Source organism: Stegostoma tigrinum, chromosome 34 (genome assembly GCF_030684315.1).
Source record: "Stegostoma tigrinum isolate sSteTig4 chromosome 34, sSteTig4.hap1, whole genome shotgun sequence".
In the NCBI taxonomy this organism is placed as follows: Eukaryota; Metazoa; Chordata; class Chondrichthyes; order Orectolobiformes; family Stegostomatidae; genus Stegostoma; species Stegostoma tigrinum.
In genome coordinates this window covers 11886900-11901678 of record NC_081387.1, presented here as the reverse complement: position 1 = coordinate 11901678, position 14779 = coordinate 11886900, and the positions used below count along the sequence as shown (strand labels likewise).

The window sequence follows — 14779 nt, the reverse complement described above, 5'->3', positions numbered from 1 at the left end:
TTAAGTTTTCTTTAACTTCTTCTGTTTCATATATCTTAAGATTTACTGCAGCCATGTGGAAAGACATCTGAAGAAATAATGTTGAAAAAGTATGTTCTTGTCATTTTAGACGTTAACAACTTTATATATATATTATATATATACAGCAACTTTATTGTAAATTAAGTGTTCAAAAGCTTGACAAAAGAAAGTATGATGATTAGCCACAGGAGGTGACATTTAGTCACATGATGTTTGTTCAGTTTTGCGGAGTGATTTTAGTGTGAAAAATCTTGTAAGGCTGCAGAGATGTGCAGGTCAGCATCAGACAAGGGTTTATGTTTGTGGAGATATTTATAGCTTACTTTCAACCAGACAGGATATGCTTGAGAGTTGTCAATTGTGCATCCCACCTGCAAAAATCATACTCAACTGCAAACTGCTATGTTTCCATAACACAGGTGCAGCTATTGACCTTCACAATATATGAGACCTAACATAATGTGCAAAAAGAATCTTCAGAATTAAAAAAAAAACAAGCTGTATGTTCCTGGTCACGGCACATGTTTGAGACAGGTGTAGTTCACTAAACTTTCAGTCCTTTCAATAATTAACTGAAGGTATTTACAAATAAATTGGATGTTTTAATATATGTGAAGAGTAGAGAAAGATTTTAAGATAATCTCTCCCTTGTGAGTATAATGTGAATGCAATTCATTCCATCTCCAGATAGATAACAGAAAACAAATCAGATCCCAACCAGTATCACCAAGTTCTGAGATCAGTTAGCAAAACATTTAACCATCACTGATTCTAGGCATTTGTCTTTAAGTATCCAGACTGAAATTCATTCAGCATTATGGCTTGTTTAAATTATCTGCTGAAAATCCCTGACAATTGGCATTGCAAAATCTACACAAATTGAAAGATTTGTGGGGAATAGGTAAACCATGATAACCAAACATTGAAGTTATTGGTTCAAATATCTACCCAGTTCACAGCCTCCTGAAAAAAACGTCCTTGCAATGGTCATTCATAATTTTATGTAACATGACATAAGACCATAAAACATAAGAGAAGAAATCGGTCACTTGCTCCATCAAGCCAATGAGATTACGGGTTATCTGATAATCCTCAACTTCAATTCCATTCCTTTATCACATAACTCCGTAATTACGCCTTCGGGAATATACACTGTCACAAGGGGCAACAATTCTATGATTCTACCCTGTCAAGACCTCAATAAAACTTGTATGTTTTAATAAGGTTGCCAAGCATTGTTTTAGCATGCAATGAGTACAGACCCAACAGATGCAATCTCCATCTGATAAGACAGTTCTTCCATAGTAGTGACCAATCTAGTGAATCTTTGCTGTACTGCCTCCAACACTTGGACATCCTTTCCTAGATAAGTGGACCAAAGGTATACACAGTATTCAAGAAGTGATCTGAATAATGACCTATGTAGTTCTTTCAAAACCTCCCTATAATTAAATACCATTCCCTTTGAAAAAAAAGCTGCCATTCTGTTTGTCTTCTCTACTGTAAGTTTTTTTCAAAAGAACATCAAACATTTCCTCGACGACAGATGATAAAGTAATCAGACTATAGTTTCGTACTTTCCCCTTCACCAATGTCCCCACCCACACCCTCTACATCATAAAGAAAGTATATTCACTACCATCCAAACTAATAGGACAGCTCTGGAATCAAGTGAGTTTTGGAAAATTAAAAACAATGCACCATGGTCTCAGTCTAAATTTTTTTAAGAACACTAGAATGAAGTTCTTCAGGACCCGAGCTTATATCAAAATACAACTCCAAGAATTTCCACACTATGCTGGTGTTTGCTATTTTCCCGAGTTCCTCCCGCCATGTTCAATTAATTTGCCATTTCCTTATTTTCGAATATCAATGCTGTGCCCTCATTTGCTCTCGATACTGTGCTCATTTTCTTAACTTGTTGCTTCTTTAGATATATATAGAGACAGTTGACATCTAAATGCACATTCAACAACTGAACACCATAAGAACTGTGAAGCTGGAAATCATGCATGAGAACAGAAGCTGTTGGGAAAACTCAGCTGGTCAGGCAGCATCCATTGAGTGAAATCAATTAATGTTTCAGATCCAGTGACCCTTCTTCAGGCTCTCCTAATTTTATATTGTTGGTTAGCTTTGTCTTGTATCCTACTGTTTCCCTCTCAATTGATTTTGGTCATAGAACAAAGAACAAAGAAAATTACAGCACAGGAACAGCGCTCTTGGCCCCCCAAGCCTGTGCTGATCCAGATCCTCTATTGAAACCTGTTGCTTATTTTGCAAGGATTTGTATCCCTCTGCTCCCTGCTCATTCATGTACCTGTCTAGATACATCTTAAATGAAGCTATCATGCCCGCTTTTATCACCTCTGCTGGCAACACATTCCAGGCACCCACCACCCTCTGCGTAAAGAACTTTCCACGCATATCTCCCTTAAACTTTTCCCCTCTCACTTTGAAATCATGACTCCCTAGTAATTGAGTCCCCCACTCTGGGAAAAAGCTTCTTGCTATCCATCCCGTCTATACCTGCCGTGATTTTATAGACGTCAATCAGGTTCCCCCTCAACCTTCGTCTTTGTAATGTAAATACCCTAATCTACTCAACGTCTCTTCATAGCTAGTGACCTCCGTACCAGGCAACTTTCTGGTGAATCTCCTCTGCATGCTTTCCAAAGCATTCCCATCTTTTTGGTCATGTGTCGAACAGAATTGTACACAGCATTCCAAATGTGGTTGAACCAAGTCCTATACAACTGCAACATGACCTCTTGTACTCAATACCCCATCCGATGAAGGAAAGCTTGCCATATGCCTTCTTGACCACTCTATCGACCTGCATTGCCACCTTCAGAGTACAGTGGACCTGAACACCTAGATCTCTCTGTGCATCAATTTTTCCCCAGGGCTTTTCCATTTACCGTATAGTTCGTTCTTGAATTGGATCTTCCAAAATGAATCACCTCACATTTGGCTGGATTGACCTCCATCTGCCATTTCCCCACCCAACTTTCCTAGCTATCTATATTCTGCTACATTCTCCGACAGTCCCCTTCACTATCTGCTACTCCACCAATCTTAGTGTCATCTGCAAAGTATGTGATCATACTGTGATAGCATCATTATATGATTTTGTTCATATTCCATGAAATCATTTATCCTGACACTGTTCTGTAAGCATGTTATATTTTTGTTCATTTTGGCCAGAGCATAAAACATATCACCTTATCTTTCTTATTATTATTGATCTATTTTCTTTCACTATCCTTATATCTTGTTTATGCTTGAATTTTTCAAAATGGTACCAGTTTGTGGCAACAGTTGAAGCTTTTCACTGTACTTTGCAATATTACTCACTGTTAAATGCAAGTGACATTAAATAAATCATTCATCCATTCAATACTTTCCAGTGGTTTTCATTTCTGAAGCACAGTTACAATGGACGTGAAGGTTGACTCTGTTTCTCTATGCACAGAAGCTGTAAAACCTGGAGCATTTCTCCGGCATTTTCGTTGTTTTCTTCCCTACCGTATGTCTCTCACCTCCGCAATACTTCAGTTATGTGAAAAGCCAATCACATTCAATCACTTACAACAATTGATGCATTGACATGTTAATGGGACGAGCTTTCAACTTGCCACCTGCAAAATACTCGCCCTGAGAACTGGACACCCGGTATAGCAAAGTTCTGATATTCGTGGCCGCTGATTACAATGAGGACAAAATTCATCAGTTACATATTGGGACCGAGAACGCATCAAAATTTAGTGATGACTGAATATTGGGTTTAGCACATAAATGCCACTTCATTTTGATGTTTTTGCCATGATTACCAATGGTAGATATTGAAATGTGTGCAGGTCATACATAATGTGTGATTTTACAACGCTGTGGCCACTGCCTGGGAGAAGCAGGTGGAGTCAATGATAGGTTGTCAGTTCAATTGGGCCAATTTGACACAGAAAGTTGCAACTACTCTCCCACAACAAGACTACGTTCTGACGAGTTGTGGTGAAATTTCTACCTGTGTGCTGACATGAACCAGTTCTGTTTAATTTTTAGGAAACTTAATTTCAAAATTTAGCTGCTAAATGAACCAGCAAGGTCATAAGTATGGTACAGGACTCATGATGATTCATGATCAATTTAATATTCACATTGGTTTGCTCTTCAATTATTCCATCTTTCAGTGGTCACTTTCACAGTCATCCAGTCAATCGATGTTGGTTATGTCATCACTTCTTTTTTGGAGTGGAGAGGGCTGAAGGGGGACCTGACTGAAATGTATGAGATTATGAGGGGCATCAACAAGATGGATAGGAAACAACTGTTCTCATTTGAAGGATCAATGATGAGAGGGCATCATTTTAAGGTGAAAGGTAGCTTAATGGGGACTGTTAGTGCCTAACAACAGGGTGTGTGTAGTGGCAAGCTGTGTGGTAACAACGCCCGGTGTGTGGGGTGGGGGGGGGGGGGGGCGCGCTGGGACATCAGGGAGTTTAGGCCCAAAAATTATTGAACTCAATATTGAGTCCAGAGGGCTGTGAGATCCTCAAGTGGAAAATGAAGTGTTGTCCTCCAGCTTGTACTCAGCTTCGGTGGAACACATCAGCAAGCCAGAGACAGAGATGTTGGTCAGCGAGCAGGATGGTGCTTTAAAGTGATAGGCAACAGGTAGTTCAGGGTCTTTTTTGCGAGCAGAATGTAGATGTTCTGAGAAGCGGTCGTCAAGCGTACATTTTGTTTCCACAGTGTAAAGGAGTCCACATTGTGAGCAGCGAATGCAGAAGACCAGATTCTGGGAATTACAGATGAAATAGTGCTTCACCTGGTAGGGCCCTTGGATACAGGGGAGGGAGGAGGTAAATGAGCAGGTGCTCCACCTTTGTTAGTTACAGGGGAAGGTGCCGTAGGGCTATGGGGAGGTGGCAGGGGTGAAGAAAGTGTGGACCAGGGTGTCCCGGAGGGAACGGTCCATGCAGAAGGCAGAAGCGGGAGGGGAATATGCGTCTGTTGGTGGCATCTCATTGGAGGTGTTGGAAATGTCTGATGATCTTGTGGATGTGGATGCTGGTGGGATGGTAGGTAAGGTTAAGGGGAATCCTATCGCTGTTATTGGAGGGAATAGAAGAGGTGCGGGCAGAAGTGGGGGAGATGTGTTGGACCTAGTTGAGGGCTCTGTTGACAACAGAGGTGGGGAATCCTCCTCCAGAATCCTCCAGCGGTTGAGGAAGAAGGTGGACATTTCAGAGGCTCCCTTGTTGAAGTTGGCCTCACCTGAACATGTGCGACAGAGGTGGTGGAACTGTGAGGATAGGGTGGAGTCTTTCCAGGAAGCAGGGTTTGAGGATGTATAGCCTGGGTAGGTGTGGGAGTCAGTCGGTTTGTAATCGATACTAGTGGCCAATCTATCCCTAGAAACGCAAACAGAAATGTCGAGGAAGGGAGGGGAGGAGCCAGAGATAGAATCATAGACTCACAGAACCATCTGGGGGAGCACGGTGGCCCAGTGGTTAGCCCTGCTGCCTCACAGCGCAAAGGACCCAGATTGAATTCCAGCCGCAGGTGACTGTGTGGAGTTTGCACATTCTCCCTGTGTCTGCATAGGTTTGCTCCGGTTTCCACCACGGTCCAAAGATGTGTGGGTTAGGTGGATTGGCCATGCTATGTTGCCTATAGGAATGTGTAGATGAGGTGGGTTCTCGGGGGTTGGGTCTGGCTGGGAAGCTGTGAGGTTCGGTGTGGACGTGTTGGGCCAAAGGGCCTGTTTCCACACTGTAGGGATTTTAAGATTCTGTGAATGTTCCATGTACCCCATGAAAAGACAGGCATAACTAGGGTCCAGAGATAATGGGAACTGCAGATGCTGGAGAGTCCAAGATAATAAAATGTGAGGCTGGATGAACACAGCAGGCCAAGCAGCATCTCAGGAGCACAAAAGCTGCCGTTTCGGGCCTAGACCCTTCATCAGAGAGGGGGATGGGGTGAGGGTTCTGGAATAAATAGGGAGAGAGGGGGATGTGGTGGGGGAAGGGGAGATTTTGAAGCTGGTGAAGTCCACATTGATACCATTAGGCTGCAGGGGTCCCAAGCGGAATATGAGTTGCTAACCCTAACCTGTTCTTCCTCTCACCCATCCCTTCCTCCCACCCCAAGCCGCACCCCCATCTACCTACTAACCTCATCCCACCTCCTTGACCTGTCCGTCTTCCCTGGACTGACCTATCCCCTCCCTACCTCCCCACCTATACTCTCTCCACCTATCTTCTTTTCTCTCCATCTTCGGTCCGCCTCCCCCTCTCTCCCTATTTATTCCAGAACCCTCTCCCCATCCCCCTCTCTGATGAAGGTTCTAGGCCCGAAACGTCAGCTTTTGTGCTCCTGAGATGCTGCTTGGCCTGCTGTGTTCATCCAGCCTCACATAACTAGGGTCCATGTAGGTACCCATGGCAACCCCTGTCGCCTGAGGAAAATGTAAATTTCAACTTGTGTGTGTAAGAGATATCTTTGGTTTGTTGGGATTGAGTCAAACTCAAACATTTTATTTGGTTAAGATTAAAAAAACTGCAGATGCTGGAATCCAACTTAGACAAACAAGACACTGGAAGAATACAGCAGGCCAGGCATCATCTGGAGGAAAGGATCAGTCAATGTTTTGGATATTACCCTTTGTAAGGACTTGTTTGCTTGATAAGATACTGTGTAGAATCAAACTGTACTTGTGACAATGTGTATGCACATTTTCTTTTTAATGAATAAAGTACATTTTTGAAATAAAACTACAAAAAGTAGATTGTAAACCAGTCTGAGGGCATTTAAGAAGTGTAATGTTACTCAGGAATTTAAAGGGTAAGACGGCTTTTGTAGAGTTGGGCACATATGTATCCATCTTGAGATTCGACGATAATAGACGAGGTCTCATGGTGAACCATGTCTCATTGTTAATGTGAATAAGTAAATCAGACACACAACCAACGTTATTTAAATCTTAATCACAGGCCCTTTTTTTGGACACAGAGGGTGATCAGTGCCTGGAGCGTGCAGCCAGAGGAGGTGGTTATCTCAGTTTAATGTCTCATCCAAATCTTGTTGAGAAATATTCACTTCTCCCTGGCACCCCTTAATCTTGAATAACATTTCCGGCGAAGTCATGTATCAAATTGAAGAGACATTTGCAGAGCTAAAGGTAAACAAAGTGTTAACTTGTTCACAAAAATAAAAGCTTCAGGTTTCACGAGGCAAGTTTGGAAGTTGCTTTTATTCGCGTTCACATCAAATTGTGAAAAGTGTTTTGAAAACAGTGAAGTTCGAACTTGCAGCGGGTCTGGGGAAATCTCTCTCCACGAATCAGGAGGCAGCGTGAAGGCAGTAGAGGGCGGAGCGTTTCCTTTTCAGGGATATATGCAAATAAGGAACGCATCATCCATCTTGTGTATTATTCCAGTAAAACATGGGATTTGGAGATGCGCTGTGATCTATTGGAGGAATTGGGCTGGGGCTAAGGCAGGGAAGCTTCATTAGGTGACTTTCCGATGTTAGAAAACGAAGTGAATGTGAGTGTGAGAGGTAGCGGGTGTTGTGGGATGTGAGCGTGTGAGTCGTAAGAGCCTACTTACCTGGCAGGGGAGATACTATGATCAACAAGGTGGTTCTCCCAGGACGAGGCTAGCCCATTGCACTTCGGGTGTGCTGACGCCTGCGATGTCCCCAAATGCGGGATACTCGACTGCAAAATTTGTGGTAGTGGGGTTGTGATTTTTGAATGAGACAGTAGTTACGTAATGTTTTTTTGGTGCAGGCGTTTTCTGCCGTTCTCTGTAACTGTGCTGCAAGTTGTGTTCATCGCTGTTGGTCAGTTTTTTTTGTGCAAATCCACTAGCTTCATACTCAGCTGGAAAAGGAGGAACGTCGAGATTGGACACCAATTTCACTACTGAATGCACCTTACAAAAATCAAGTCTAAGGTGGAACTGAACCTGAGTTCCCGCGCTGTCAGATGGCACTGAGCCAACATTCCACCTATATCATTGGTTAAGATTGAGCAGCTGCTCCAGACAGGAAGTGATGCCATGCTTGGGACTTTATCCTCTGGAATGTTGAAGACAACAAATGGGGATCTTTAACTTTTGGAAGGAATTTGAAAGAGTGGGTTTAAAAAAAAATTCTGATTTTTTGATAAGTCTAGATGAAACATTTACAATTGTTGCATGGGAAAGAATACAGAATTTTTGGGATAGCAGGGACTGCAGATACTGGACAGATAACAAGGTGCAGAGATGGATGAACACAGCAGGCCAAGCAGCATCAAAGGAGCGGGAAAGCGCTTGTTTTCCATGTAGTGCTGCGGGTATGGAACTCACTGCCGAGTGGTGTGTTTGTAGCAGTCTTCATGATTCTTTTGGCAGATAGTTTTGTGCATTTGCAACAGAGTAGGGATGTAATGGATTATAGAGTGTGGCGTATGGGGGAGGCAATGGGAATACCCCCAGATCAAGAGATGTTCTGAGGTGCAGGTCTGAGTCCCACTCTGGCAGATGGTGGTATTTGATTTGGATAAGATCAGCAATTCAATGTCTTTAGAAGTTAAATTTTTGTGTACAGTTGGCAAAAAAGATTATGGGGATAGTGTGGCTAAAAGCAGAAGTTTTCAGTGTATCAATGCCAACATTTTGCTGGTTTTTGGGCTGTTGCTTCAAACAGCTCTTAATTGCAGTACAGGGTCGACTCCAGTGAAGGAGCAGGATGATCCATCTGTTTGGGCCTGTGGAGCTGAATGTGACTGCAGCCTCTGTTTTGACAGCATTAGGGAAGACGTGCACTCCAGCTGTCAGCACAGCCACAGTGGTCGTATCATAACATAATAACAGGAGTGGTCCATCCAACCTGATGATTCTAACCCACTATTCATTCAGGTCATGGCTTTTCGTCATTTATATCAATGCTTGGCTGTAAATGTAGGAAGTATGGTTCATAAGTTTACGGATGACACCAAAATTGGTGGTGCAGTGGACAGTAAAGAAGATTATCTCTGTGTACAAGGGGAGATTGATTAGATGGGCTCAGGAACTGCAGTTGGATTTGAATTTAGATGAATGTGAGGTGATGCATTTTGGTAGGGCAAACCAGGGCAGGACATACACGATTAATAGTAGGGCCCAGGGAGTGTTGCTGAACAAAGAGACTTTGGGGTGCGGGTGCATAATTCCTTGAAAGTGAAGTTGCTGGTAGACAGGGTGCTGCAGAAGGCGTTTGGTACGCTTGCCTTCATTGGTCAGTGCATTGAGCATAGGAGTTGGGATGTCACGTTGCAGCTGTATAGGACATTGGCTCGGCCACTTTCAGAATACTGCATTCAATTCTGGTCTCCCTGCGATCGGAGAGATGTGGTTAAACATGAAAGAGTTGAGAGGAGATTTAGAATGATGTTGCCAGGGTTGGAGATTTTAACCTCTAGGCAGAGGCTGAATAGACTGGGTCTATTTTCCCTGGAGCGTCGAAAGTTGAGGGTTGACCTCAGAGAAGCTTATAAAACTATGAGGGGAATGTACAGGGTGTCCAGGTCTTTTCCCCAGGGTAGACAAATGCAAATATAGAGGGCATAGGTTTAAGATGGCAGAATAAAGATTTAAAAGAGACGTGAGGAGCAACTTTTTCATGCAGTGGATGACGTGTGCATGGAATGAGCTACCAGAGGAAGTGAAGTGGAGAGGTGAGTAATTTATAAATTTATAGAGATTCTGGAGTTTGTATAAACACTGGGCTGGGGTTGTTATAAACTCACTGGGTGTTATTGAAACACTGCGCTGGGGAGTAATAAACCTACTGGGGATTTTATAAACACTGGGCTGGAGGAGCTGTCATAATCTTACTGGGAGCTACATATACAGTGGGCTGGGGAGTTATTATAAACTTACCGGGTGTTATTTCAACACTGGGCTCTGGGAAGTTGTTATAAAATTGCTGAGGCTTATATAACACAGGACTCGGGGAGTTGCTATAAAATTACTGCAGTTTACACAAACACTGAGCTGGGTGTAGGGGGGGAGCTGTATGAACTCCCACTGCTGCAGTAACAGGAGATAAGGCGAAAGGGCCATATGTAGGCTGTACAGGTACTGCTAGGCCCCAGTCCAAATCTGAAAGCCTGAGTTCATGGCAGCCAGGAGACGGGAGGAGCAGTGCTAGGGCCTTGATCCCTGGAGCTCGACGAGCAAGAGAGCTCGAGGAGACCATGAGGGAATGTAGGGTGACAGAGAGAACGTAGGGTGAGGGATAAATGTTAGGATGAGAGCGAGAAGGTAGGGTGAGGGAGAAAAGGCGAGGTGAAGGAGGGAAGGTATAGTGAGGGAAAGAAGGTGAGTTGAGGGAGAGGAGGTAAGCTGAGGGAGAGAAAGTAAGGTGAGGGAGAGAAGATCGGGTGAAGGAGACAAGATAAGATGTGGGAGAGAAGGTAGTGTGAAGTAGACAAGATAAGGTGAGGGAGAGAAGGTGAGGTGAGGGAGAGAAGTTTGGTGCAGGAGAGAAGGGGAGAAGGCAAGGTGAGTGAGAGAAGGTGGGGTGAAGTAGGGAAGATAGTGTGCAGAAGAGAAGGTACTGTGAGGAAGGGAGACACAAGCAGGCAGTTGTAACAGGCAGGTGGTATAGATGGTAATATAATAAAAACAGCAGAAACCTGGAGAAAACGCGAGTTGGTACTGACTGGGAAGTTTTATGAACAGCAGGTAGAGGCTGCAGGACATGAAGCAGAAATCAGGGAAGTGGCACCGCGATTCTAGTTGACCACGACGGAGTGTTGAAGACCGGCACATACCAAAGTACAGAGCCACGTGCTGTGGGACGCACTAAAGCTCGGGGCAGCTGGTGCCGAGGCTCAGTGCGGAAACAGCACCATCTAAAGGTCTTTCTGACGGAGTTAAATGGGTTAAATAAATAAGCGAAATGAATCAGACTTGTTTTATTTCCAAAGTAGAGATTTATAAAATGCCACATTGTCTACAAATTGTGTGCTTTCTGAACAAAATAGAATATATGTCCATATTCGTGTGCTTATGACTGTGTGTGTGTGTGTGTGTGTGTGCGCGCGCGCGCGCGCGTGCGGAGTGTGTGTTTGTATGAGTATGTATGTGCGTGCTTGCGAGAGTCTGTGTGCCACCTGAGAGTATGTGTTTGTGAGGGATGAGTCTATGTGAGAGTGTGTAGTGTTGTAGGGTCACCTGTAGTGCGACATGAACTCAAGATCCCGGTTGAAGTCCTCCCGATGGAGACCGAACCGAAAGCCTCCGCTCGGCCGCTCTGCGTAGTGGTGTGTCCCGAAGTCCGCCCTGGACGGAGTTTACGCGAAGTTCCGAGGCCGGATGGCTTTGGCAGCTGGGAGGGAGAAGCAGTTTGTTTAACATTTCAGATCGACTCCCTGAAGCAGGAGCAACTGATTCCGCAAAAGAAACCATCCGGCCCGTTTGTGTGCTTCTCGCATTTCCTGTTTTAGTGCGGCTCTGCTCTAACGGCAGACAGACCAGCAGAGGTGGCTGTTCAGAGGCAGACAGCCGGGATGAAGTTTCCATAGGAGATCTTCTCATTGACTCGCCCATTAATCCGCAAACCATCGAGTACAATGGTGGCTGTAATTGGAAACACGGAGAATGAAATCTGCTGACATCTTCGTTGCTCACTCCTTTTGCTGACGAATATCAATGTTGATTACCGCTTGTAGGAAGTTCTCAGGATGTCAGGAGCACAAAATGTACTGTCTGGCCGCGGCCTTCGAAGTAAATGACCAAGATCGGCTCGACAGCAACACTATTGACCAAGCTGATCGAGTCCGAAAGGGCATGTTTGTTAACTGAGTCTGTAGCAGATGGTGAGGGAACAAAGGAAACGGAGTGGAGACGTTCCTGACCTCATCTTCACTAACCTGCCTGTTCAAGGTGTATCTGTCCATGTCAATAGATGTCGAAGTGATGACCTCATGGTCCTTATTCGAACCAAAATTCTCAACTTCACACTGAGCGCACACATCATTCTGTTTGGTACTATTGCCGTGCTCAATGTAACAGACATCGATCAGATCAAACAACTTAGGACTCAGCTTCTCTGAGGCCCTACAGACCATCACCCGCAGCAAAATTGTAATCGAACACAATGTGCCCCTCCTGGCCTGGAATATCAACTTCTCTATCATTACCAAAACATCAGGGATCAGTCGTGATTCAAATGAAGAATTCAGGAGTAGATATCTGGATAGAAGCAGGGATGGCTAAAATGAGATACCAATCCCTTGAAGCTACAAAACATGATTACTTCTACAGCAGACAGCACAAGAAAGAAGTGATAGACAGAGCTGAGTGACTGAACAACGAAGGGATCAGACCTAAGATGTGTCTTTCTGCTACAATCAATCGCGAACATTGGAACACAAAATTCACAAGGGAAGGAGGCTTCAAAAATATTTCCATCCTCAATAATGGGCAAGCCCAACACGTTGATGTAAGAGATAAGACTTGGAAAGATACCTCTATACCTCCACTGTGACTGGGTTAAAATCCTGGAATTCCCTACTGTATGGCATTGTGGGTCAACCTGCACCAGTTGAAGAAGGCAGCTCACCACCACCTTCTCAAGGGTAACAGGGATTATTGAGAAATGCTGGCCAGCCAGCAATGCCCACTTCTCACAAAATGGATAGAAAAAATGCGTCAAGTATTTGTGACCATCTTCAAACTGAAATGCAAAGGGGATGATTCATCGTAGCTTCCTTCAGAAGTTAAGGAGCATCGCAACTCACTGTCTCCAGCCTTTTGATTGACTCAATGTGACATCAAGAAACGGATGCAAGCAATGGATACTTCAAAGGATGTGGGCTTTGACAACTTTTCGGCAATAGCACTGAAGATTTATGACGCGGGATTAGCCACACTCCTAGCTGAGCTGCCCCAGCCCAACGAGAATATTGACATGCCTCCAACAATTGCTGTTGCATGCTCTGTATTTAGAAAAAAAAATACACAGGACAAATCTAACCTAACCAAGAGTTGTTCAATCCATCTACTCTTAATCAGCAGTGCTGTCAACAGCGTAATGGTTGAACATTGCCTCCTCACCACTTTGTTTTCATGCCGTTCCAATTGAGGTTGGTTCTACCACTTGTTCGACCATATTATATTCAATGACAGAAGATTAAGTGCCCACCAATTAACCTTCTTCTGCCAATCATTCTGCCTTGAGTTCCTAATTCAATTACTCTAGTATTGGTGTTACTTATTAAATCATCTTGAGCAACTCTATGAATAAAGTGAGCCATAGTATCTAGTCAAAAATGTGTTCATCTTGTTATCTGTACTTCGGGCACTTGGACCAGTTTATGTATTAAAAGCACTTTACCCTTGTACGTTCGTCTGTGAGGTGGACAGAGGGACACATAGCTTAGTTTGCAGTTCTATACAACTTTATTAGCAAAATTATTCCTTATTAACGTCTTGCAAACATTTCCCAAATTCCCACATATTTACTCTATATTAAGCACTATCGGCCTGAGAAAGGATAATACCTGCACCAATTACTTCTCCTGGGCCTTCTTGGGTTGTCTTATTGTCTTCCGTGATGACTCTTGCTGTGTGTCTTTGTTGAGGGAAAAATTGCCAGTGGGGTGATGAGCGGGGTTCAAGGTATCCAATGTGGTCCTGCCAACACCATTCACTGGTGCCATTCCGGGGAGGTGTAAAATGCACATACTCAGGCACTGGCTGGTAGTTAAGCTGCTGGAATTCTGACATACTTCTTTCAACATGCAACCTCGATCTGATTGTACCCCAAAGCCCACCCCCCAACCTAGCTTTGTCTGCCAAATCTGATGGAGTTGTCGCTGCTTGCTGGCGTAGCACCCTGGAAATACAGCCTTGCTATTCCCGGAATCATCACAAAACTTAAAGACTTCTAAATGATCTCAACGTCCCCAGTGTTATGAATTTTCTGACCCATATTGGTCGAAAGCAACGACCAGTTTTCTGTACTGAATAAGAATCATTACTACAAGTGAATTGATTATACCTTCAGGTAAACAATTTAAAATAAAAATGTCAGCATGTACGACTCATTAAAACTGTAATCTCGGTGCCCTTGTCCATTACTCCTTGAAAGTTAACCTGCACATGCAGGACCAAAAGACTCAGAAGTCAAAAGATATATAACCCTTTATCGCAAGAAGAGATTAAGCACAGGAGCAAAGAAACTGAACTTCAGTTATTTATAACACTGATGAGACTGCCTCAGGAGCATTGTATGTGTATATCATCCCCTATTATGTGGATGGACAGACCTGTCCTGGAGGGAAAGCAAAAAATACTCACTAAACTGACCAACTGATGTTGGTACTTTCCTATGATGACTAAGGAGGAGACTGAGCCTTTATTCTCGGGAGTTTAGAAGAATGAGAGTCAAACTTATTGAAACATATGAAATTATTCAAGCACTATAATAAATGGAAAAAAAAGCACGGTCATCCTAGCCACGGGGTCTAGAACCGAGGGTCACAGTCTTAGAATAAAGGTCAAGTGATCTAGAACAGTGTACAGAAGAATTTTCTTCACTGGGAGGTGATGAATTTGCAAAATTCTATGCTTCAGAGGGCTCTGAAACCTCAGTCATTAAGTTAGTTCAAGGCAGAGTTTGATAGATTTCTATTCTCTAGAGATATTAAAGGGGATGGGGATAATGAGGGGTTTTGGTAATGGATGATCAACCTTCGCCTATTCTGTCAGTGCAA

General features: G+C 43.7%; 1 non-coding gene across 1 annotated transcript; it reads left to right on the top strand.

The window, feature by feature from the left end:
* The first annotated feature begins 7629 nt into the window (after positions 1–7629).
* Positions 7630–7794, top strand: LOC125446686 (U1 spliceosomal RNA). Its single transcript, XR_007246456.2, has one exon. It is a non-coding gene; the product is annotated as a U1 spliceosomal RNA (small nuclear RNA).
* The last annotated feature ends 6985 nt before the right edge of the window (positions 7795–14779 follow it).